Consider the following 26,480-nt stretch of genomic DNA (forward strand, 5'->3'; position numbering starts at 1 on the left):
AAAAGCATGATTCTATTTTGTTAAAAAATCAACCAAGTTTATTGTGGGTGTATATTTTTGAATAAGCAATGAAAAAAACTGAAATATAGCAAAATGTTAAGTTTTGACAAAGATGGGTTCTTAAGTACACTCGTGTCCATAATATTGCTTTCTAATACTTTACATGTGATAGTATTATTTTATTTTTTAAAGAAAATTATGTAACATTGTTAAAACACATTAAACTCATTACCGGATACTTTTGTTTTAAGATTTTATTTATTCATTAAAGACAGAGAGAGCGTTTGAGCATAAGCTAAGGGAGAGGCAGAGGGAAAGGGAGAGGCAGACTCCCAGCTGAGCATGGGCTTGATCCCAGGATCCTTGATCATGACCTGAACCAAAGGCAGAATTTAACAATCTGAGCCATCCAGGTGTCAATACTGAATACTTTTTGAAAGAGGAGCATTTGGGGTTTTTACATATCAGTGTATTCCTTTTTGTAATTTTAAATTTAATGAAATACTTATTTCTGCTCCTTCTGTCAGAAAGCTAAGGCTGAAATAAGAACAGATAACCTGTGACCAGACCACCTTCTATCCCCAAAGCAAAAAGGAGAAATTGAACTCTCTTCATTCCCTGCTGGGTGTCTCAGACTAAAAAACTCTTCTGGGCTTTTTACCTTTTGGAGGTTGCTTTGAATGCTCAGCTTACATCCCGTAGTTATCCAAGTAAGAAGGGAAGGGCAGCAAAGACAAAGGGCTCAGAGTACATATCCTTAGGGGCTTTCTCACAGCCCTGACAAAGCCCCCAATATAGGGATCATCTTCCCACTTGTACCTGACCCTCTTGGCAGTCAGCTTCACAATTTTTCATGTCATGTCACTAAAGACTTGCAGATAGAATTCTAGAACAAGGTACTGAGACAAAGAGAGGACAGAACTGAGTCTAAGAAAAGACAACTGGTGCAGTATCTCCAGAATTTGTTAAGCTATTTGAAAGGGAAGAGAATGATATTGATATTTAATTTAAAAAGTATGCAGGTAAAACAAGTATCAGTTCTTCCAAGCTAAAAAAAAAAAAAAAAAATCATTGAAAACCTATTTATTCACAGTTGGGGTATATAGCAGTCCCACCTTTTCTATGGTTTTGTTTTACACAGTTTTCAGTTACCTGAAGTCCACCAGGGTCCAGAGTAAATGATCTTCTTTCTGATGTATCATCCAAAGTCAATAGTAGCCTAACACTACATCACAATGCCTACATCATTTGCCTCACCTCTGGTTATCATGTAGGTATTTTAGAATTTCACATGATCACAAGAAGATATTTTGAAAGAGACCACATCCACATAATTTTTATTAAAGTGTATTGTTATAATGGTTCTATTATACTATTGTTATTCTCTTATTGTGACTAATTTATAAATTAAATGCTACCATAAGTGTATATGTATAGGAAAAAAAAAAACACAGTAATATAGTGCTCTGTACCATCTGTGGTTTCAGGCATCCACTGATAGTCTTGGAACAGATCCCCAGTGGATAAGGGGAAACTGCTCTGATCTGATACCCTGGGCCAGTGCTGGCAGTAATGTACACTGACCCGATTGGTTAAAGTGGCAATATGATAATGTCTAACAAGAGCCATAACAAATCAAATCCTTTTGATTACATTGATGACATTAATTGCAATGTTATTGATACAAGGCAGGTTCTAAGCAGATGAGATTATTTTAACTATCCAGTCAAAAGTGATTCATGGGATCCCTGGGTGGCGCAGCGGTGGTTTGGCGCTTGCCTTTGGCCCAGGGCGCGATCCTGGAGACCCGGGATCGGATCCCACGTCGGGCTCCTGGCATGGAGCCTGCTACTCCCTCTGCCTCCCTCTCTCTCTCTCTCTCTCTCTCTCTCTGTGACTATCATAAATAAATAAAAATTTAAAAAAAAAGTGATTCATGGTGTTTTCCTAGAAGTAGTCTTTTTAGGCAACAGGGAAGCTAGTAGAATAGAAACTGCTATAGTTGAAAGAGCCTGTTTATGGTCAACAGTCAGAACAAGTTCAGGCATTCTTGCTACCTTTCAGGACCTTAGGATACAGTCAGCTTTCCCTTTAACTAGGCTGCTGGAAGCACAACAATAAAGCATCTGCTGGTTCTTTGGAATCAGGTGGGATAGTGAGTTGAAAAGAAAGCTACACCTGGATTGTTTTGCTAAAACTTGAAAGTAGACCTTCAGTCTGTGCTAGACTAAGAGGCAAGTGGGAGTTGGGGCCCTGAGATCCACATTTTAACGAAGTCCTTAGGTAATTATGATACATTCCAAAAGTAAAATAATCTTTCTGACCTAATGATCTGATATCTACTTTTTCTGAGAAAGAACATGACATCATTTGTTATGTGTATATAACTATCCACTGAGCATAGTCAACTCCTTTCCATCATTCACATTTCAGTCAAAATATCCCCTCCTTAGAAAGTATTTCCTCAACAATCTGGTATAATGTTTCCTCTTCTGTCACTCTGCATCATGTCACCCTATTTTATTAAATATACATAATTTATCATCATCCAAAATTAATTATTCATGTCATGTATTTCTGGTTTCAGCTCCTGTCCTATCTGTTCTGTGGAACTAAATGTTAATATTTGTTGAACGAATATGTTAGTGAGTGAGTGAATGTGTCAGGTAATTTTTATATGTTGATTAATAATCTCAAATCCTGAAGAGTCTGCGAAGTGAAGTGACTTGCCCAAGACTATTGATTTATTTATTAGCCAAATTAATAATAAAGTTGAACATTTTCTCTTTGCCTCCAAAGTTCATGTTATTTCCAGTACCCTGCACTAACTCATAGATAATGATTTATCTATTAATAGATAGATCAACCTCCATCTACTGACTGACTAGGCCAACCTCCATCTACTGACTAGGCCAACATGCACAAGGGAAGCTGCTGTTGCATCTGTGTGCTAGGTACATACCACCTTTTGTGTTTCTCCTTTTACAGATCTGGATCCCATAAATACTGGGCTGAGATTCAGGAATTGGGTCACTGGGTCATCTGTTTTGCTACTACTACTAACACAGTGATTGGCATACAGGTTGTGCTCAAAAACTGCTGCTGAACCCAGTTGCAGTTCTGACAATGGCCAACACAGTACAGCATTTTACTACATGCTGGATATTTTACATGTATGCAGTATCTTCCTTGATTCCTGCAATAGCCCTGGACATGTAAAAACAAACAAATAAAAATTTAAAAAAAAAAAAAAAACAAGACTCACAAAGCCTTTCCTAAGAATGGCTAGTAGAGTTTAGACTGAAAGTTTTCTTTTCTTTTTATTATTTTTCCAACTTCCAAGTCTTTCATTTAACATTTCTACTTGGTGAACTACAACTCAACCTTCTAGACCCAACAAAAACTTAACCACTTTTGTAATAATTTCTTAAAGAGATTTATAACTGGTTTAGTTATAAAATCTAGGAACCACCAAGATGTCTTAGAATAAGGTAGTGGATAATCAAATTGAAGTACATCCATACAATGGAACAATAGTCAGCAATAAAAGGGGATGAGCTATGAATTCATGCAAAAAACACAGATGGACCTTAAAAGTATTTTCCTAAGCAAAAGGAGTAGGACCTGGGGCTACATGTTGATGACTGCATTTATTTGGCATTATGGAAAAGGCAAGACCACGAGATGGAGAGCTGATCAGTGGCTAACAAGTGTCTCAGAAGAGGGAAAAGGGGACTACAAAATAGCAGCACAGATCACATTTTAGGGTGATGGAACTGTTGATGATACTGGCTGGTAGTATGCGGTTCCATTTCCTAATTGGAGTTTCTGATTTGCTCTCTTCTCTTTCATTCCAAGATATTTCTTTCAAGATATGAACAAATATAGAAGTCAAAAGGGTAAGGTATATTTTCCACTGGAAACTTGGAAAGCAATGAATGTCAGAAATAATTCAAGCCCAAAGTTCTTTGAGTCCTGGCTTAACAAGTCTTACATGTTTCAAAAATTTAAATTTTCTTCTTAAATACAGAACTTGGATTAATTACTTAAAGCAGCAGGGAAGTTATTTAATTAGTATAAGAAGATTCAAGTTCAAATTGCAGGATTAATTTTCAGAGTTATGATATGAAAGATATGGTAATTGAGTTAGGAAGTAAAGGCAAAGTCTCTCAAACCTGAATGGAAAGAATTTCTGATTCAATTATTTGATTAAACCACTCCTGGGAAAGATATACAATCATAACCTCTGACAAAAAGGCTGAATTGTAGGGTAAACCCTGTGGATGATATCATACTAAATATATTATCACGATTTGCCTTAATGCAATATATACCTATGTACCAAAAAATAAAAATGAGTAGGTCATTATTTTAAAATGTGCACAACTTTTAACAGAAGGCTTAAGTAACTAAAGTAACACTTTTCTGAAAAAGTTTCTGGCAGTTACATTACAACCGAAAACACAGAGAAATGTAGCAGGCTGCATAATCTGTGCTTTTCTGAGGAAACAGACTGGAAATAAATTTGCTTGCGTAGAAGCTTTCTGGATTCTTGGATTTGAAGGAGAGGAGGATGAAATGGAGATGAAGATAAGGTTTTTTTTTTTAATCAGGTTTTATTATTTGTAAGAAATATGGGTATAGTCTGCAGTTCATAGTGTCTCTCAAATGCAGAAAGAAGCACCCATCTCACCTTTTCTCCTTTCCCCCCTATTCATAGCTGGCTTTAACCTTCCTCTGCCCCCTCCATCTCTTGGCCTCTTGTCCCATCTCCCTTTCTCTATTCACTCTGCACAAATTTTTTTTTATTTTTATTTATTTATTTATTTATTTATTTATTTATTTACCGGACTAGTAGACCATGGTTTGTTTCTGTACGGAGCCTCTTGTTTGCTCAACCCTATGCTGGTCCACCTGAGCTCCTCCATCAGGAAACTGAGGGCTTTGTCCTTGCCTTGCTGATTCTGTGCAGGGCACTAACTGGTGTTCCTGTGCCCTTCCCCATCTCCACTCGCTCGGGATAGAGGGGGCACTGCGCGAGACAGGGGTGTCGGGGGAGCCCTGCCTCGCCTACTCAGGCTGGGATTTCTTGAGCCTAGAGCCGGACCCTGGGCAGTTAGGTGCAGCGGTGGGGTTTGGGCCCGGGTGTGGGTGTTGGTGGCAGGAGAGCAGTGCGCACGGATCCATTACCTCCTGCTGGTAGAGGACCAATGCGCCCAGAGCGGACCTGGAGAGACGGCCCTGCCGCCGAGCCACAACCTCTCCCACCTCTTCCCAATGTGGAACCCCAGGGAGGTCCCAAACCTGAGAGCCACCGCAGCGATCTCCCCTCAGAGGTCTTAGAGGAGGGCTCAGAAGGATCCCGAGTCCCTTCAAATGGAAGGGGGGGTCGGTGAAAACAGTTCTGGGGCAGGCGGGGCTCCCTGAAGAGGACAAGCCACCACCAGGCAGAGTTGGAGGTGTATGGAAAGCACTGGTAGAGGGGCTGTGGGCTGGCTGGTTGGGCGGCAGGAGGGAAGGAGCTGCGACCTGGGCTGTGTGCGGATTGCAGGTGCCACCACCCCCAGTGACTTCCTCTCTGAGGAAGCTGACCCCACATCCACCCCACCCTTTCTCTCTTAGTTGCCGCCTGTCCCCACCAGGAGCTGGTCTCCAGAGCTCCAGGAACTTAGTCGATACCATTAGTTTGCATGCTGGATATGTGTGGAGGAGGTAGGGATGGTGTCTTTTCCGCTCTTGGCTTTTGGGAATTGACACCTTGATTTGACCCAGAGCACAGTCTGAATGACGTAGCCCAGAGGATATTCTAGAAATGCCAAGCAGCAACAGGGTTTGTGTGTGCATGTGGCGGGGGGAGGATAATGTGAGGTCCTGTGTGTGTGTTTGACTGCAACAAACTGAAATGCAGTTTTTGAAACCCTAGTATATCTTGATTTAACCAACAAACATTGATGCTAAAAAATACAAGACAATGACAATAAAGTCATAATACTATTTCCAGTTTCTAATAGAACTTTGTTTTTCTTAATACCTACATGGTAACCTTACAGAAAATCTAATTACTCTCAGAGTAATTGTTTATCATCAAACATGAAAACTTTTAGATGATATCTAAGAAAAAAATTAGTTACGAGAAATAGTATTTTCTAAAAATGATTGCAACAATTTCACTCATCCCATGTGCTCTACCTATTGTATGACTTTGACATTCCCTTCTCTTAATCAGGGCAGACTGTGGCTATGACATAAGTGACATTATATGACTCCTGAGGTTGGATAGAGGAAGATAACACATTCTGTCTGGTTCTCTTCTGACACATGCTTTGGCACTCAGCCACTATGCCATAAGGAAGAGGAACAGAGGCCCTCAAAACCTAGCTCCAGCTGACAGCCAGTGCCAACTTGCATGCCCTCGATAGCATTCGAGCTATCTCAAGTGGGGATGCTGAACCCCCAGTGAATCTGCCCCAGCTAATGCTGTGACAAACAGAGAAGAGCTGATCCTGCCAGGGTCTGCCCAAAGGGCAGATTCCTGAACAAATAAATGAGTGTTGTTGCTTTAAGCCACTAAGTTCAAAGCTGGTATGTAACACTAACGGAAAACTGACACATTTAATTGCTTTACAAACGTTTACAACAATCTTTATTCAAGAATCCTTCCCCTAAACTGCTGCAGGTGTATTAACAGATCCCTCCCCACGCACAGGACTGAGAATGACATGAGGAAAAAGAAAAAATCAGGGAATTGAAGGCCAAGGGACAAAGCTGATTTTGAATGAATTCACTTAATTACCTAATCCTTGATCATTATTAATCTTGCATAAACCCAAATTGTTTGTCTAATATGAAACACTTTCTGCAGAAAGATGAAAATATAGCTGAGATTTTGTGTCTCCATAGTGATTAGACCTCCTACCTTCCCAAGCACGCTGGCCTCAATAATTTCTTAAAGAGGGAGTGTTTGAGATCCATTTGATGTCAATGTACTTAGACCTAGAGATTTTTTAATGCCTTGTGTTGGTTATTCATTTGAGAAAAGGTTCAATAAAATATACATTAGCTTTAATTTTTGGAAATCATTACATTTAATTTTATACATGTCTACAACCCACTGATCTATGTCAATATGCAAAATAAATACATCACAAATTCTCCAAATCAACTCCTCTTGGCCAATCATGTTGGAAAGTGAGCTACTCAAATTAGACAGTTTTGAGTCCATTAGCCTACTAATTTTCCTCTATAGACTTCATTGATAGACTCAAAATGAACTGATAGACTTAAAATGAATAAGCATTCAATAGGAAAACCATTGATACTATAAGCCAAGAACTAGCAACAGTCGTGAACTTCTGTAATAAATTGCCACATTATATATGAGAAAAATATATTAAACTCATTGGCTTTTCAAGCTCAGAATTGCTACCACCCTAGCTGAAGCGAGCCTCAGTTTTCATCTGGACAACCACAGAAGCAGCACTGGTGCACCTCCTGCCTCCACTGCTACTGTGCTCATTTCCTTAATACTACAGTTGTCTTTAGCATGGGTCACATTAACTCAGCAGCACCACAGGACAATGGATGCAGGATAAATATAACAGAAATGTTAGGTATACATACTTTTGTTTAAAACAAGTAGAAGGGCAGCCCAGGTGGCTCAGCGGTTTAGCGCCGCCTGCAGTCCAGGGCATGATCCTGGAGACCCGGGATCCAGTCCCACATCAGGCACCCTGCATGGAGCCTGCTTCTCCCTCTGCCTGTGTCTCTGCCTCTCTCTCTCTGTCTGTCTCTATGAATAAATAAATATAATTAAAAAAATAAAATAAGTAGAAATGTACTTTTATTAACATTTTTTATTTGATTATATATTATATATAATCATATATATATTATCATATATATATATATATATATATATATATATATATAATTTAAAAAGAAAATGAAAGGTCCAAACTCCAATGTAGTATTTGGATTAGAGATGACTGGGAGAGGAACTATATCTCCCAAATTTTATATAGGAACTGCTCAGTCATAATTTTAATTTAGTTCCCCAAACTTACACAATTACACTTCTCTAATCAAATGGTCCCCACTAAACCAAGTTTAAGGGTTTTTTATATTTTATGGTTACTCTCTCCAGTTTTCAAAGTAAAATGTAAAAAATCTTTTATTTAACTTAAAATGTCTTCTTATGAATACATATATGCCATGTTACTTGCCAATTGATTTTTTAAAAAGTTTTTTTTTTCCTTTGGAAGCCATTCACTTGATACTGTCGTTACTGATGAAAAACTGCAAATACAGTTTATAGATCATTACATTTGTAATCTTCTTTCCCCGTCATCATTTTTCTTTTTCCAGCACTAAGCTCTTCCTGAGTCAAGTGAAGAGCTATGGTAACAGAGATAACCAAGAATATTTTGTGCTTTGTCAATTCAAATAAATCCTGAGCTAGTAAATGACAAGCTATGTTGTTAGCAAGGATTAACATCCAGTTATGTCTAAAAAATGGACTCTGTATTCATAATCACTGGTAGTGCTGAGAGTGCTTTAAAGAATAATCTTTTTAAAAAAATTCATCATTCCTTTGACATGGCTTGATGAATCTTTTTTGCATATCTTTTTTTCCCCTCAGTTTTCTATCATTGGTTCCATTTGAAAGTAATCTGAAATGCAAGATACTTTCTCTGCCTGATACCAATTAGGAACCAAAACTTGTGTAAATTATTATAAAAATGTTGTAATTATAAGACATATGTGATTCAGGGCAAGATTAAGCTAAATTAAGAGTAGGGCAGCCTATCAGAAGAACAACAGCAAAGGGAAAATGATGTAACTTAGAGTTACATGAATAGTTGAGCATGTAATTTTTTTCAACACAATAACAAATTGAAATGGCTGATACCTTTTCCTTTCAAATAGTCTGTACAGTCAGATTTGTTTGTACAAAGTAACTAAAAGTGACCCAAACAACATATGAAAGGGTCTAGACATAAGAGTTGTTTGTTGTTGTTGTTGTTGTTTTTAATTTATTCATGAGAGACACACAGAGAGAGAGAGAGAGGCAGAGACACAAGCAAAGGGAGAAACAGGCTCAAGGCAGGGAGCCTGATATGGGAATCGTTCCTGGGACCCCAGGATCACGATCCGGGCCAAAGCCTGGAGCTAAACCGCTCAGCCACCCAGGGATCCCTAGACATAAGAGTTGTAGAAGCAGTAGCAACATTGCAGCATAGTTAAGGGCCTGGTTGTTAGAAAGACGACCTGGGTCATATCCTACCTCCTTCACTAACTGATTAGGATACAAAACATTTGGAGATACTTGTCCACAACGCAGCACAAAAGATTTTTTAAATGTAAACTATGTCACGCTACACCTTTGCTTAAAATTTTTCAATGGGTTCCCATTCCACACAATTAAATCCAAAAATCCTTACAATGGTCAATGGAATCTTGAGTTAGATGAATCCTGACTATCTTCAGGGAATGATGCCCACTCCCCTCACAATATGCTCCAGCTGTCTTTCTCTAACAGTTTTGTTTTGTTTTTTGATGTTTTAACTATTTTTCTTTCTCATACATTTGTGCATGCTGTTCACCTGCTTGGATACTTTTATTCATATTCTTCACACAGCTCTCCCCTCTTAGACACATCACTGGGAATAGTAAATGCTCCTTTTTGGCGATTCCATATCTAACATCTTAGCTAACATAGATTCCTCACCATTTTTTCCCTATTTCATCCCTTTATTACTTATACAATTTATTAAACTGTGCAATTATTTCACTTGGTTCTGTGTTTTGTCTATCTTCTCTACTAGATGGAAAGCTCTTGAAAACAGAAACTGTGACTGCTTGCCAATCTGCTTTGACCCCAATGCTTCTCTCACTATCTGGTATGGTCACTAATGGCTGACTGAGTGATACATAAACGGCCTCACAATCTACAAAAATTATTACTACCTATTTATTAAATGTTCACTATGTGCCAGAAACTTGCTGTATGTTCTACATGCATTATATAATTCATTTTTACAAAAACTACCTGAGGCAAGTCCAAGTATGCAAGGAATAATAGTACTTTTAATTACTACTATTTAATACTAATGATGCTCAAGTAGTATTAAGTTAGCAACTGGCCACACAGCCACCTAGTAGAAGAAACTACATGGAGCCTCAGGCAGGCTTTCCACAATACATGCTTCACTATTACCAGATAACTATTGGGCAGTTAATATTTCCAACCCTCTTACAAACATTGTGGGTCATTTTTAACTATTTTGTACAAACAAATATGACTATGCAATGTATCTGAAGGGAAAGATGTATTTGCCAGTTCAATTTGCTTTATGTTGAAAGGACAATAATCAAGTAAATAACATGGTCACTGATAATGTAATTCTACAGTGGGAGCATTAGGTAACATCATCCTTATTTTGCTGTGCTTCTTCTTACAGGTCTATACTTAATAGGCAATTTGGCTTTACTTGCATTCAAAAACATAGTATGTCTTATAATTAGAATAATTTTTTAAAATAATTAACAAAATACTTGATTCCCAATGGGCATTAGGCAGAGAAAATGTCTTGCATTTCAGATCAGTTTCAAATAGAACCAATGATAGAAAACCAGGAAAAATAAAGATACTGGGTGTAATCAAACCATGTCAAAAGGATGATGGATTTTAAAAAATATGCTTTAAAATACCATCAGCACTACTTGTGATTGTGTATACACAGGTCCTTTTTTTTAGACATCATTAGATGTTAAACCTTACTAATAACATAGCTTGTCATTTACTAGCTCAGGATTTATTTGAATTGACAAAGCACAAGATGTTCTTGCTCATCACTGTCAATATAGCTCTTTGCTTTAGTCTAGAAGAGCTAATGCAGGAAAAGGAAAACCGATGATGGGGAAAAATTACAAATGTAATGATCTGTAAACTGTATTTGTAATTTTTCATCAATAATGATGGTATCAAATGAATGGCTCCAAAAGAAAAGAGAACACTTTTTTTTTTTTTTTTTACTTTTGGTAAATTGTATGGAAAATGCATGTTAATATAAAGATTTTCCAAGTTAAAAAGGAAATAATGCTTTTTTTTAAAATTTTGTTTTGAAAACTTTAAAGCACAATCATAAATATCTAAAATTTTAATTTGGTTTAGAGGAGACAATCTGATTGGACAATTATAATTGTGGAAGTCTGGGAAGATAAATCCCTACATGAGATTTTATAAATATGTTCCCTCTTCCAATTATCAGAGCTGATTGGAGATAAGATCTTTACTACAATTCACAAATGATGTTAACCAATAACATGCCTAAGTTAGTTTCTTTTTCCCATCTATTTATTACCTCAACATCTAATAAAGTCATTGCTGGACCTATTATACTGCAGGAACAGCTTCTCTAATTCTTAAATACCCGTAGCCTTGACTATAAATCACATACTAAAATATATTAAAAATGAATTTCAACCACACACAAGACATGAGAATTTCTAAAGCAAGGTTTTAAAATCATCATATGCAGAAGTTAAAAGGTGTGTCAACTATACTCCAAAAGAAAGGGGGGGGGGGAAATTCTGTAAATCAGTTCTATAATGTTTGGATTCCTTAGCTAGATAAAATATATAAAAAGGGATTGGCAAATGGAAAAAAGAGAGCATTTTGTAAGAACTATTTGAGAGGAATTTTTGTCTAGAAAGAGCTATTCCTGGGCATCTAGGTGGTTCAGTCAGTTAAGCATCTGCCTTCAGCTCAGGTCAGGATCCCAAGGTCCTGGGATCAAATGCCACATTGGGCTCCCTGCTCAGCAGGGAGTCTGCTTCTCACTCTCCTTCTACCCCTTCACCCTCCTCATGCATGTTCTCTCTCTCAAAGAAATAAACAAAATCTTAAAAAAAAAAAAAAAAAAACCTATTCCTATGCTCTGATTTGCTTACCACCTTGAAGGAAAATAGAAGTCCTAACTGTTTCATCTCATTTCTAGTGTAAGACATCACCCTGGTCTACTCCTTAGATATGACCCCTCTGTAGCTGTTGTGACTTTCCCCACAGACAGAAAGAGAGCCAAGAAGTGCTACTTCGTAGAGCATCTAAGAGAGGGCTGCTACCTTGTAATCGTCTACCTCCAAGATTTGGTCAGAATAAGGGATATCTAGGTATTTCTTACAGGTAGATGGAGACCATCTGAAAGGAGAAGACCCAGCCTGGGTTCATAATGGGTGTTGTCCAATTGAGTCACCATAAGGGATCTACAAATACCTGTAGAAAATAACACATCTACTACTTGCTCAAGTCATCTGAACTGTAGTTGGAAAAAAACAAAAAACAACCCTATAAACTATACAGTGGAAGGAAGGAAGGAAGGAAGGAAGGAAGGAAGGAAGGAAGGAAGGAAGGAAGGAAGGAAGGAAGGAAGGAAAAAAGTTAGCTTTAAAAATCTTTGAGTCCCAGAGAGCATGAGAACAGCTTGTTATTGTACCAGTCAAATGAAAAATTTCACTTGCCTTTACCTCACCCTTCCCAGACCCTGACAGTGTCAGAATGTGCCCAGGAGGTGAAGTAGGGGTAGAAAAGCACAGATAAAGAATTAAACAAGAAGCTGATCATGCTCCCCTTCCTACTATAGCCTTCCATTCTCAATGAAGTTCTTACTGAAGAAGGAGAGGTTTTAATATTAAGTAAAATTCAGAGTTCTAATTAATATTTTGGATTGGACATTCTGATTTCTGAAATGAGACTTAGTGACAAAGTGGATGTAGAATATTCTCCTGAAAAAAAAAAGAAAAGAAAAAGTGAGTTTACAGGCATTAGGTCTTGAAGAGCTTTTATCCAACATCAGAGGAAGTTCATCCTGACTTGAATATAATTTTAAAAGATGGTAGAAGATAAAAATAAAGTTGTATTTTGATGATGTCAGTTGTCATACTTCATCAACATATGGCTTTACATGCATTCACACTTACGAAATTTGCTTCAGTTCCAAGCCATCTAGAGAAGCAGAGCTAAGCCAGGTCTGTACATAGAAGCCTATTCCATGGCAAGTCCATGTGTGGACACAAGTGCAGTTGTGGTAGGAAACACTGAAATTAATTTCAAAATCATTTGTAAAGCTAAGAGGTACGTTCACAAGAGCAATGTGAAGTAAAGAATCTAGACTCCCAATTTTGATCTAGTCCTTTCTTGTAGCCATAGGCCTGTTACCTTTTGCATAGACATTAGTTTTTGCATCTGTGCAATTATAGACTGAACTAAATTATCTTTAATAATGATGGACTATAAGCCTATGAAATGTGCATTCAAAAGAATTAATGAGTAAATGATAAACTCAGTCCTGTTTTTTTCCACTAATTTGCAGTATGACCTTTGCAAGTTTCCTAATGTCTCTATGCCTTAGTTGACTTTATATCTATATATCAATTGATCAATCAATCGATTCCCTTTGTTCCTATAAGGTGGATGTACAACTCAAATCATCATTATTTTTAAAAATTCCAAACTCTATACAAATATAGGATCCAATGGAATTAAGATATTATAAAATTGTATCAGATGAACACTGATTCATTTGAAACATTACAGAATGCAGCCAAAGAGAGGAGAGGTTCAAAACTATTCACGTTCCACTCCCACATTCCATTTTTCTCCTTTTCTAGATAGCATATCCCTTTATGATTACATACACAAAAGTTCAACAAAACTTCTCTGCCACCAAGTACACAACTTCACAATTCTTATAACTGTACATCATTTAATCAAACCATGTTAATAAAAAAGCAGATGACAATAATTTTGATCATTAAATGAATTAGAAAACTATTTATTTGCTCTAAATTTTGAAAGAAAAGAGATTCTACCTTCAACAAATTAGGAGCTCTTGGTAAAATGCTTTATTTTAATTATTTTTGTTTTTAAAGGGACATCTACCATTTGACTGCTGGAATTATCATAATATATGAGGCTAACATGTTGTAAAATGTGTTTTGCTAGTGGATTTGTGATCATTGCTAACACAGATATTGGAAAATCTGTGGATGTGGGATAAACAATGATGTTACATGCACAATATTCTCTCACTTGATTTATTAAATAATAATATCCTAGATTTTTATTTCACATATAATTTTCTCTTGGCAAATGACTCATTTGCAAGTTCAAAATTCCGATTTTGAAGTGGCTCAGCAAACTCCATTACATTTTTATCTGACTTTTTTCTTTTTTCTTTTTCTTTTTTTTTTTTTTTTTGCTTTCTAGTAAGATTCTCAATAAGATGGAAAATTGCATATTATTTCTCTAGAATTTTGAAATATCTGGGTCTTATTTCTTTTATTTTTCAAAGAAATGGAAAAAAATTGAGCTAGTAAACTATCATTTCTTTCAACCAATTCCTCCTCCTTTAAATTCCATGTTAAAAATATGATATAATACTGTGAGATGTATTTCTTTTTTTATGGCTTAGGTCATGTCTCCTTGAAGGTTGTTGATATTTATTACTATTCCCAGAATTTTATAGTCTTTTAGAAGTAGCTGTGTTTTTTGGTAATTGGTCAATATTTTTAATTAATTTTGTGGGAAAGGTTTGGCATGTATATGTTGCCTAATATTACTGGAATTATCATTTGTTTAGAATTCTCAAAATTTTGAGCTATGATATATAAAGTTTATTCCCAGCTTCTCAATGTTGAGCTTTTCTTCGCTTTCCCAGTTTCTCCTATACTCCTACTCTCCACTGAAGAGACCTAATGTCAACCTTAAAAGGCTCAGGTTGATAGAGTTGCAGTATGTTGTAGGCCTTTGCTACAGGGTTGGGTCCTTCTTGCTGAGAAGACTACAGTGCTCTCTTCTCTCTTTCCCATAAGCAAGAAAGACCATTGCTGTAATTCCCAGAACTAAATTTTGACATTGATTAAAAAAATAAAAATTTGGAGTGCCTGGGTGACTCAGTTAAGTGTCTGCCTTCGACTCAAGTCATGATCCCAGGACGGTGGGAACAAGTCCCACATTGGGCTGCCTGCTCAGCTTGCCCCTCTCCCACTCCCCTTGCTTGTGCTCTCTCTCTCTCTCAAATAAATAAAATCTTTAAAAAAAATTAAATAAAAAATTAAATGACAATTCAATGACAATTGTTAAATACAGTAAGGTAGACTACTCAGGACCAGTGCTATGGGACTGTGCAATGGGAAGGAAGTTTGGGCTCAATTACAAATACAGCATAAGCAAGTGGGACTTTACAGCCAAAGAGCAGGATTTAAGAGCAATAGATGGAAGATTACTTAAGAGGAACATTAGAGGCAAAGAGGGTTCTGACTAAAGCAACATAATAGGATTCTTGCTGAAGACAAATCAAGATGATAAGACATCACCTGGGAGATGGTAAAGAATAAGGAACCTGATCAGATATTGATGGTGATCAGATATTGAGGGAGGGTGGTTTTAGTTAAACTGACTTATCAAGGTTCTTTTTTTAAAGATTTTATTTAGGGTGGTGGAAGGGGAGGTGGGCGGGGGGTGGGGGGTGACTGGGTGATGGGCACTGAGATGGGCACTTGACAGGATGAGCACTGAGTGTTATTCTATATGTTGGCAAATTGAACACCAATAAAAAATAAATTCCGTTCAAATGTTTTTAAGGTTACTTCTTGATAAAACAGTTATTAAGACCATGATAAAAAGAGAACCTTAAAAAAAGAGAGAGAGAAAGAGCCTTAGAAGAAAATATCTGTGGGGTGCTTGGGTGTCTCAGTTGGTTAAGAGTTGGACTCTTGATTTTGTCTCAGGTCATGACCTTGCAGTGGTGCGATTGAGCCCTGTGATAGGCTCCACCTTCAGCATGGAGTCTCTTTCAGATTCTCTCTCCCTCTCCCTCTGCCTCTGTCCCTCCCTCATGTCCCTCCACCTGCTCACACACATACTCTCTCTCTCTCTCAAATAAATAAATACAATCTTAAAAAAAAAAAAAGGAAGAGGAGACTATTGGCTGCAAGACCAACTGGAGGACTAAGATTCAAATTTAGGTTTAGGGATTTAAAAAATTAAGATTCAGGAATGAACAGGAAAAGAATTTCTACCTATAAGGAAGTTACAGCCCAGCAAAGGGAGGACAATGTTCTAGATGGCAGATTGTCCCGACATAAAATACAGAAAACTAGTATTACTAAATAAACTAGTATAGTTTTATAAATTTATAAAAACTAAATTTTATAAATTTTATAAATTTATAAAACTCCAAGAAAGAAAAAAAGATCACCTGCCATTGAGAAATAGTCAATAGGAGAGCACAATGGAAGAAGTTTTATTAGAAAGATGGACTATGAGGATTATGTAGCAACTATGAAAAAGGAAAATTAGTTCTAAGGGGTGTCTGGGAACAGGTGGAGGCTGGCAATGCAGGTGGTGAAAGAATTCATCCAAGGCAGAACAAAGGAGATAGAAGAAAATTGATACACCACAAAGGAGCAGTGGGCAGGACAGCAAAGGAGAGACTGTCTTTGAGGAAGCAGGAGGTGGGGAGTGTAGTTATGGGGGGGAAGATGAAGAGGTATGAGAATGTACAGAATATTCCTTTTTTGGTACCTGTGTCCAGATGTAAGTGATCCATTGGTTAGGGCTCATGGATATTTTGAGGTGGGTCTGTTTGTATTCAGCGGGGGATAGGAGGCACTGTGGACCCTTCTACCTAACTCAGATTTCTACTATTCTAGTTGCCTTAAAGTGACCTCTATAAGTTCCAAATTCATCAGTAATAAGTTTCATTTGGGTTAATTAGTATCGTGGATCTAGCAAAAAAAATAATAAATTACTTCCTCAAGAGATACTTTACTGAGTTTAACTGGAAATAATTAAAAGTAATAGGCTAAGAGCCTTAATGAAAATGCCCTGGTACTTCATGGTACTCATAAACAAATGGTGGTCCAAATATATGTTTTGTAACCTCTGTAATTAGGATTAAATGCACAAATTGAATATGATTCTTATTTATAACACTTTAGCACATATAAGAGTATTACATAATCCTATTGTATGAAATTGGACTTTAGTGTGAAATATTGAGATCTCATTGTCATTAAAATAACCTATGTTAAGGAAATGGCACATTCATGTACTGATTCTATGCAAACATTATACTATTTGGTTAGGAACAAAATTGCATTCTTTTGAAAAAAATGTACTCTAAAAACTATAAAACGTTGATGAAAGAAATTAAAGATAACACAAACAAATGGAAAGATATTCCATGCTCATGGATTAGTAATTCATAATGCTAAAATTTGCATGCTACTCAAACTACATATTCTTTTTATTTTTTTTGCATTTTTCATCTCCATGACATTTATTTTTATTTTTTTTTTAGTTATATTTTATTGGAGTTCATATTGCCAACATATAGCATAACACCCAGTGCTCATCCCATCAAGTGCCCCCCTCAGTGCCATCACCCAGTCACCCCCAAACCCTGCCCACCTCCCTTTCCACCACCCCTTGTGTGTTCCCCAGAGTTAGGAGTCTCTCATGTTCTGTGTCCCTTTCTGATATTTCCCACTCATTATTCCTCCTTTCCCCTTTATTCCCTTTCACTATTTTTTATATTCCCCAAATGAATGAGACCATATAATGTTTGTCCTTCTCCGATTGACTTACTTCACTCAGCGTAATACCCTACAGTTCCATCCACGTCGAAACAAATGGTGGGTATTTGTCGTTTCTAATGGCTGAGTAATATTCCATTGTATACATAGACCACAGCTTCTTTATCCCTTCATCTGTTGATGGACACCGAGGCTCCTCCCACAGTTTGGCTATTGTGGACATTGCTGCTAGAAACATCGGGGTGCAGGTGTCCCGGCGTTTCACTGCATCTGTACGTTTGGGGTAAATCCCCAGCAGTGTAACTGCTGGGACATAGGGCAGATCTATTTTTAACTCTTTGAGGAAACTCCACACAGTTTTCCAGAGTGGCTGCACCAGTTTACCTTCCCAACAACAGTGCAAGAGGGTTCCCTTTTCTCCACATCCTCTCCAACATTGGTTGTTTCCTGCCTTGTTAATTTTCCCCATTCTCGCTGGTGTGAGGCGGTATCATTGTGGTTTTGATTTGTATTTCCCTGATGGCCAGTGATGTGGAGCATTTTCTCATGTGCTTGTTGGCCATGTCTGTCTTCCTCTGTGAGATTTCTATTCATGTCTTTTGCCCATTTCATGATTGGATTGTTTGTTTCTTTGCTGTTGAGTTGAATAAGTTCTTTATAGATCTTGGAAACTAGCCCTTTCTCTGATCTGTCATTTGCAAATATCTTCTCCCATTCTGTAGGTTGTCTTTGAGTTTTGTTGACTGTTTCTTTTGCTTTGCAAAAGCTTCTTATCTTGATGAGGTCCCAATAGTTCATTTTTGCTTTTGTTTCTCTTGCCTTCATGGATGTATCTTGCAAGAAGTTACTGTGGCCAAGTTAAAAAAGGGTGTTGCCTGTGTTCTCTAGGATTTTGATGGAATCTTGTCTCACATTTAGATCTTTCATCCGTTTTGAGTTTATCTTTGTGTATGGTGTAAGAGAATGGTCTAGTTTCATTCTTCTGCCTGTGGATGCCCAATTTTCCCAGCACCATGTGTTGAAGAGACTGTCCTTTTTCCAGTGGATAGTCTTTCCTGCTTTGTCGAATATTAGTTGACCATAAAGTTCAGGGTCCACTTCTGGGTTCTCTATTCTGTTCCATTGATCTATGTGTCTGTTTTTGTGCCAGTACCACACTGTCTTGATGACCACAGCTTTGTAGTACAACCTGAAATCTGGCATTGTGATGCCCCCAGCTATGGTTTTATTTTTTAATATTCCCCTGGCTATTCGGGGTCTTTTCTGGTTCCACACAAATCTTAAGATCATTTGTTCCAACTCTCTAAGGAAAGTCCACGGTATTTTGATAGCCATTGCATTAAATGTGTAAAAATGCCCTGGGTATCATTGACATTTTCACAATATTAATTCTTCCAATCCATGAGCATGGAATTTTTTTCCATCTCTTTGTGTCTTCCTCAATTTCTTTCAGAAGTGTTATGTAGTTTTTAGGGTATAGATCCTTTACTTCTTTGGTTAGGTTTATTCCTAGGTATTTTATGCTTTGGGGTGCAATTGTAAATGGGATTGACTCCTTAATTTCTCTTTCCCAGTCTCATTGTTAGTGTATAGAAATGCCACTGACTTCTGGGCATTGATTTTGTATCCTGCCACACTGCCAAATTGCTGTATGAGTTCTAGCAATCTTGGGGTGGAGGCTTTTGGGTTTTCCATGTACGGTATCATGTCATCTGCAAAGAGGGAGAGTTAGACTCTGCTTTGCCAATTTGAATGCCTTTTACTTCTTTTTGTTGCCTGATTGCTGAGGCTAGGAATTCTAGTACTATGTTGCATAGCAGTGGTGAGAGTGGACATCCCTGTCTTGTTCCTGGTCTTAGGGGAAAGGCTCCCAGTGTTTCCCATTGAGAATGATATTTGCTGTGGCCTTTTCGTAGATGGCTTTTAAGAAGCTGAGGAATTTTCCCTCTATGCCTACACTCTGAAGAGTTTTGATCAGGAATGGATGCTGTATTTTGTCAAATGCTTTCTCTGCATCTATTGAGAGGGTCATATTGTTCTTGGTTTTTCTCTTGCTGATATGATCAATCACATTGTTTGCTTTATGAGTGTTGAACCAGCCTTGCATCCCAGGGATAAATCCCACTTGGTCATGGTGAATAATCTTCCTAATGTATTGTTGGATCCTATTGGCTAGTATCTTGTTGAGAATTTTTGCATCCACGTTCATCAGGGATATGGGTCTATAATTCTCCTTTTTGGTGGGGTCTTTGGTTTTGGAATAAGGTGATGCTGGCCTCATAGAACAAGTTTGGAAATTTTCCATCTCTTTCTATCTTTCCGAACAACTTTAGTAGAATAGGTATGATTTCTTCTTTAAACGTTTGATAGAATTCCCTGGGAAGCCATCTGGCCCTGGACTTTTGTGTCTTGGAGGTTTTTGATGACTGCTTCAATTTCCTCCCTGGTTATTGGCCTGTTCAGGTTTTCTATTTCTTCCTGTTCCAGTTTTGGTTGTTTGTGGTTTTCCAGAAATGCATCCATTTCTTCTAGGTTGCCTAATTTATTGGTGTGTAGCTGCTCATAATATGTTTTTAAAATAGTTTGTATTTCCTTGGTGTTGGTGGTGATCTCTCCTTTCTCATTCATGATTTTATTAATTTGAGTCTTTTCTCTCTTCTTTTTAATAAGGCTGGCTAATGGTTTGTCTGTCTTATTAATTCTTTCAAAGAACCAACTCCTGGTTTTGTTCATTTATCCACAGTTCTTCTGGTCTCTATTTAATTGAGTTCTGCTCAAATCTTTATTAACTCTCTTCTTCTGCTGGGTGTAGGATCTATTTGTTGTTTTTCTCCAGCTCCTTTAGGTGCAAGGTTAGCTTGTGTATTTGAGTTTTTCCAGTTTTTGGATGGATGCTTGTACTGCAATGTATATCCCCCTCAGGACTGCTTTTGCTGCATCCCAAAGATTTTGAATGGTTGTGTACCTTCATTCGCATTAGTTTCCATGAATCTTTTTAATTCTTCCCTAATTTCCTGGTTGACCTTTTCATCTTTTATCAGGATGGTCCTTAACCTCCACGTGCTTGAAATCCTTCCAAACTTCTTCTTGTGATTTAGTTCTAATTTCAAAGCATTATGGTCTGAAAATATGCAGGGGACAATCCCAATCTTTTGGTATATGTTAAGACCTGATTTGTGACCCAGTATGTGGTCTATTCTGGAGAAAGATCCATGTGCACTTGTGTATTCAGTTGCATTTGGATATAAAGTTCTGTAAATATCTGTGAAATCCATCTGGTCCAGTGTATCATTTAAAGCTCTCGTTTCTTTGGAGATGTTGTGCTTAGAAGACCTTTGATTGTAGAAAGCGCTGCATTCAAGTCACCAAGTATAAGTGTATTATTATCTAAGTATGTCTTAACTTTGGCTATTAATTGATTGTTATACTTGGCAGCTCCCACATTCGGGGCATAAATATTGATGATTGTTAAGTCCTCCTGTTGGATAGATCCTTTAAGTATGATATAGTGTCCCTCTTCATCTCTTACGCAGTCTTCAGGATAAAATTTAGTTTATTTGATATAGGGATGGCTCCCCTGCTTTCTTTTGAGGACCATTTGAATGGTACATGGTTCTCCAACCTTTTATTTTCAGGCTGTAGGTGTCCTTAGGTCTAAAATGAGTCTCTTGTAGACAGCAAATAGATGGGTCTTGCTTTTGTATCCAGTCTGAAACCCTGCACCTTTTGATGGGGTCATTTTTTTTTTATGATAGACACAGAGAGAGAGAGAGAGGCAGAGAGAGAGAGAGAGAGAGAGAGAGAGAGGCAGAGACACAGGCAAAGGGAGAAGCAGGCTCCATGCACAGGGAGCCCGACATGGGATTCGATCCCGGGTCTCCAGGATCGCGCCCTGGGCCAAAGGCAGGCGTTAACCCTCTGCGCCACCCAGGGATCCCCGATGGGGTCATGAAGCCCATTCACGTTCAGAGTTACTATTGAAAGATATGAATTTAGTGTCATCATGATACCTTTTCAGTCCCTCTTTTTGTGGATTGGTCCCTTGGGCTTCCTCTTTCTATTACAGAGTCCCCCTTAATATTTCTTGGAGAACTGGATTGTTGGTCACATATTCTTTCAGTTTCTGCCTATCTTGGAAGCTCTTTATCTCTCTTTCTATTCTGAATGTGAGCCTTGCTGGATAAAGTATTCTTGGCTGCAAGTTCTTCTCATTGAGGACCCTGAATATATCCTGCCAGTCCTTTCTGGCCTTCCAGGTCTCTGTGGAGAGGTCTACTGTTAATCTAATATTTCTCCCCATATAAATTAGAGATTTCTTGTATCTCACTGCTTTAAGGATCTTCTCTTTATCTTTGAATTTGCAAGCTTCACTATTAAATTTCGAGGTGCTGAGCGGTTTTTATTGATTTTGGGGGGGGGGGGGTCGATCTCTCTATCTCCTGGATCTGTATGTCTGTTTCCCTTCCCAGATTAGGAAATTTTTCAGCTATGATTTGTTCAAATACATATTCTGGACCTCTATCCCTTTTGGCGCCCTCGGGAACCCTAATTAAACGTAGATTTTTTCCTTCTGAGGCTGTCATTTATTTCCCTTAACCTATCCTCTTGATCTTTTCATTGTTTTTCTCTTTTTTCCTCAGTTTCCCCCTTTGCCATCAACTTGCCTTCTATGTCACTCACAGGTTCTTCTACCTCGTTAACCCTAGTCATTAGGACCTCTAGTTTGGATTGCATTTCATTTAATTGATTTTTAGTTGCTGCTTGATTAAATCTAAATTCTGCAGTCATGAAGTCTCTTGAGTCCTTTACGCTTTTTTCTAGAGCCACCAGTAGCTTTATAATAGTGCTTCTGAATTGGCTTTCTGACATTGAATTTTAATCCAAATTTTGTAACTCTGTGGGAGAGAGGACTGTTTTTGATTCTTTCTTTTGAGGTGAGTTTTTCCTTCTAGTCATTTTGCTCAGTGCCGAGGGGCCAAAATCAAGTTGTACTTGATAGAACCCGAACTCTTCTCACTGTAGCATTCCAGCTGTTCTTTCTTTAAATCTCGGGCCGAATTTGTAGGTTTTCAGGATGATTTGAAGTTATCTAGGTAATTTGGTGGGGCAAGGTGACTTGGGGACCCTACTCTTCTGCCATCTTGCCCCTCCTCCTTGCAAACTACATATTCAATGTAACTCCTGTGAAACACTATTTTTCACAGAACTACAAAAATAATACTAAAATTTGTATGGTATCAAAAAAGACCTCATTAGCCAAAGCAACTTTGAGGAAGAAAAGCAAAGTTGAAGGTATTACAATCCCAGATTTCAAGATATACCACAAAGCTCGAGTAATCAAAACAGTGTGGTACTGGCACAACAACAGACATAGATCAATGGAACAGAATAGAGAGCTCAGATATAGACTCATGCGTATGTGGTCTATTAATCTACAACAAAGGAGGCAAGAATATACAATGGGGAAAAGATAGTCTCCTCGATGAATGATGCTGAGAAAACTAGCAGCTATCTGCAAAAGAGTGAATCTGGACCACTTTTCTTTACACCACATACAAAAATAAACTCAGAATGGTTGAAAGTTCTAAATGTAAGACTTGACAAACAAACAATAAAACTCCTAGAAGAAAGCAAAGATAGTAATCTATTTGACATTAGCCTTAGCAACATTTTTCCAGATATATCTTCTCAAGCAAGGGCAACAAAAGCAAAAATACACTATTAGTACCGCAATGAAGGAAAGCAACAACAGAACAGCATACCTACTGAATGGAAAAGATATTTGTAAATGAAATATCTAATAAGTAGCTAATATTCAAAATATAAAGAACTCATACAACTCAACAGTAAAATAACAAAGAACTTAATTAAAAAATTAGCAGAGGAAAAAAAAATTAGCAGAGGACCTGAATAGACATTTTTTCTAAAGAAGATTTACAGATGGCAGTAAACACATGAATAGATGCTCAACATCACTAACCATAAGGGAAATACAAATCAAAATCACAATATTTCACCTCACACCTGTCAGAATGGCTAGCACTAAAAGACTAAAAGCGTTGGTGAGAATATGGAGGAAAAGGAACCCTCATACACTTGGTGAAGATGCAAATTCATGCAGCTATTGTGGAAAACAGTATGAATCTTCCTCTAAAAATTAGAAATAGAAATACCATGATTCAGTAATTCCACTTTTGAATATTTATCTGAAGAAAATAAAACACTAATTTGAGAATATATATGTACCCCTATTTTTATTGCAGCATTATTTACAATAGCCAAGTTATGGAAGCCATCCAAATACCCATCAATGGGTGAATGAATAAAGAAGATGTGTTTATATATACAACGGTACATTACTCAGCCATAAAAAACAAGATCATGCCCCTTGCAAGAACATGGGTGGACCTAGAGGATACTATGCTAAGTGAAATAAGACAAAGATGCCATATGATCTCACTTATATGTGGAACAAAAAAATAAAACAAACAAACAGACTCTTAAATACAGAGAACTGGTGATTATCAGAGGGGAGATGATTGGAGGGCTTGGTAAATTAGAGGGGATTAAGAAGTGTAGACTTTCAGTGATAAAATAATAAGTCATGGAGATGAAAAGTACAGCATAGGGAATATATAGTCAATAATATTGTAATAATGTTGTTCAGTGACAGATGGTGACATCACTTACCATGGAGAGCACTGAATAATATATAGAATTGCTGAATCATTTTGTCATATACCTGAAACTACTATGAAACCAAATGTTAATTATATTTTAATTTAAAAAATGCATTCCCTCTATTTGTCTTTCTCTCTAGATATCTGGATATATAATATATAAATAAATTATATATGTATAAGTAACATATGAATATATATATTACACATATTACAAATATATGTGATATTTTGAAGCAGTAGTGATATTCTGGCGATGGTCACCTGTCATCCAGAATAGAATTTGGAAACTCAGTAAAGCTGACCCAGATGACAATGGATCTGGCTACCAGGACATCTCTAGATCTCTAACCTATAACTGAATGAATTTATTAACTATCAGTATTTGTATCAGCTTTCAACTGAATTAAACTGTATCTACCAATAATCTTTTCTCACTTTTTCATTATTTTTACCACATATTATAACTCTAAAGGTCCAAAATCTAGCAGTACTGGTTGACTGGCAAAGACTAACTGAATATTGATTTAAAGCAGTCTGTTTCTTTAGAAATTGACATCTCAGTTGAATATGGTGACTAGCAAACATATACTAAGAGATAAATCAAGGAAAATGTGTTATTAGTTTATATTCAAGATTAGCTATGCAGTCCTGCTAGTTTTAGTCCTTTATAGTATGGTATCGAAAAATATTCCACTAGTTTTCTTTCCTGACTTAAATAATGTCTGCTTATCATTATGTAAATTGAAAACTCAATTGGAGCAAAGATTATGCTTGTTTTTTTTCAATGTTTTATCTTTATTTTCTAGTAAAATATCGAGAATATAGTTTTGAAAATAAATTTCTAAACATTCTATAGAATTGAATAGGCTTTATCTCCTAAAATCAGAATTTATTAACAATATTGCAATGGGAGAAAAAAAGGAGAATTATGATAGTGAAGTCACAAGGAAAAAAGAACCATCTCAGAGAAATCATGACAGAGACATCAGTAACTTTAGAGTCACATGATTAGGACAAAAAAAATACATAAATAGCTTTAATAATTTAAAAAAAGACAGGCTCTTGTCCTGTGCCACTTTAAGTCATGATTAATACCACATATATTTTTAAGGTATTTGAGATATAATTTGTATCCATAAAATTCATCTTTTAAAGTGTAAAATTCTGTGGGTTTTTTTTTTAGCATATTCACAAACTTATGCAAAAGTCAACATTATGTAATTCTGGACCTTTTTTTAAAAAGATTTATTTATTATTTATTTATTCATGAAAGACACAGAGAGAAAAGCAGAGACAGAAGCAGAGGGAGAAGCAGGATCTGTGCAGGGAGCCTGATTGAGGACTCAATCCCAGGACCCTGGGATCACAACCTGAGCCAAAGGCAGATGTTCAACCACTGAGCCACGGAGATGCCCTAGTTCCAGCATATTTCATCATTCCATAAAAAGCCTCTTGGGTAGTTTTCCATGGTGAAATTTGACAAGTTCTTTATGTATTCTAGATACTACTCTCTACAAATGTATTATCTGGAAATATTTTATGCCATTATCTATTTTTTTCTTTAAAAAAAAAGATTTTATTTATTTATTTATTTATTTATTTGAGAGTGAGGAAGAGAGAGAGAGCACGAAAAGCAGGGAGAAGCAGAAATAGAGGGAGAAGCAGATTCCCTGCTGATCAAGGAGCCTAATGTGAGGCTTCATCCCAGGATCAGTGATCATGACTTGTGCTGAAGGCAGACTCTTAACTGGCCACCCAGGTGCCCCTGCTTTTGTTTGTTTGTTTGTTTTCATTTTCTTGATAACATCATTCAAAGTACACATGATTTAATTCAGATGACTTTCTTCTCTTTCTTTTTTTCTTTCTTTCTTTGTCTTTTTGCTTGGGCATTCTGGGGTCATATCTTTTTTTTTTTTTTAAGATTTTAATTTATTTATGCATGAGAGACACAGAGAGAGGCAGAGACACAGGCAGAAGGAGAAGCAGGCTCCATGCAGGGAGCCCGGCATGGGACTCGATCCTGGATCTCCAGGATCACACCCTGGGCTGAAGGCAGGCGCTAAAACGCTGAGCCACCCAGGCTGCCCCTCTGGGGTCATATCTAAGAAGTCTTTGCCTAATCCATGGTGACAAATACTAATGCCTATATTTTATAGTTTTAGTAATAATGCTTTTAATACGTTTTGAATGAATTTGTCT

Source organism: Canis lupus, chromosome 28, assembly GCF_011100685.1.
Source record: "Canis lupus familiaris isolate Mischka breed German Shepherd chromosome 28, alternate assembly UU_Cfam_GSD_1.0, whole genome shotgun sequence".
In the NCBI taxonomy this organism is placed as follows: Eukaryota; Metazoa; Chordata; class Mammalia; order Carnivora; family Canidae; genus Canis; species Canis lupus.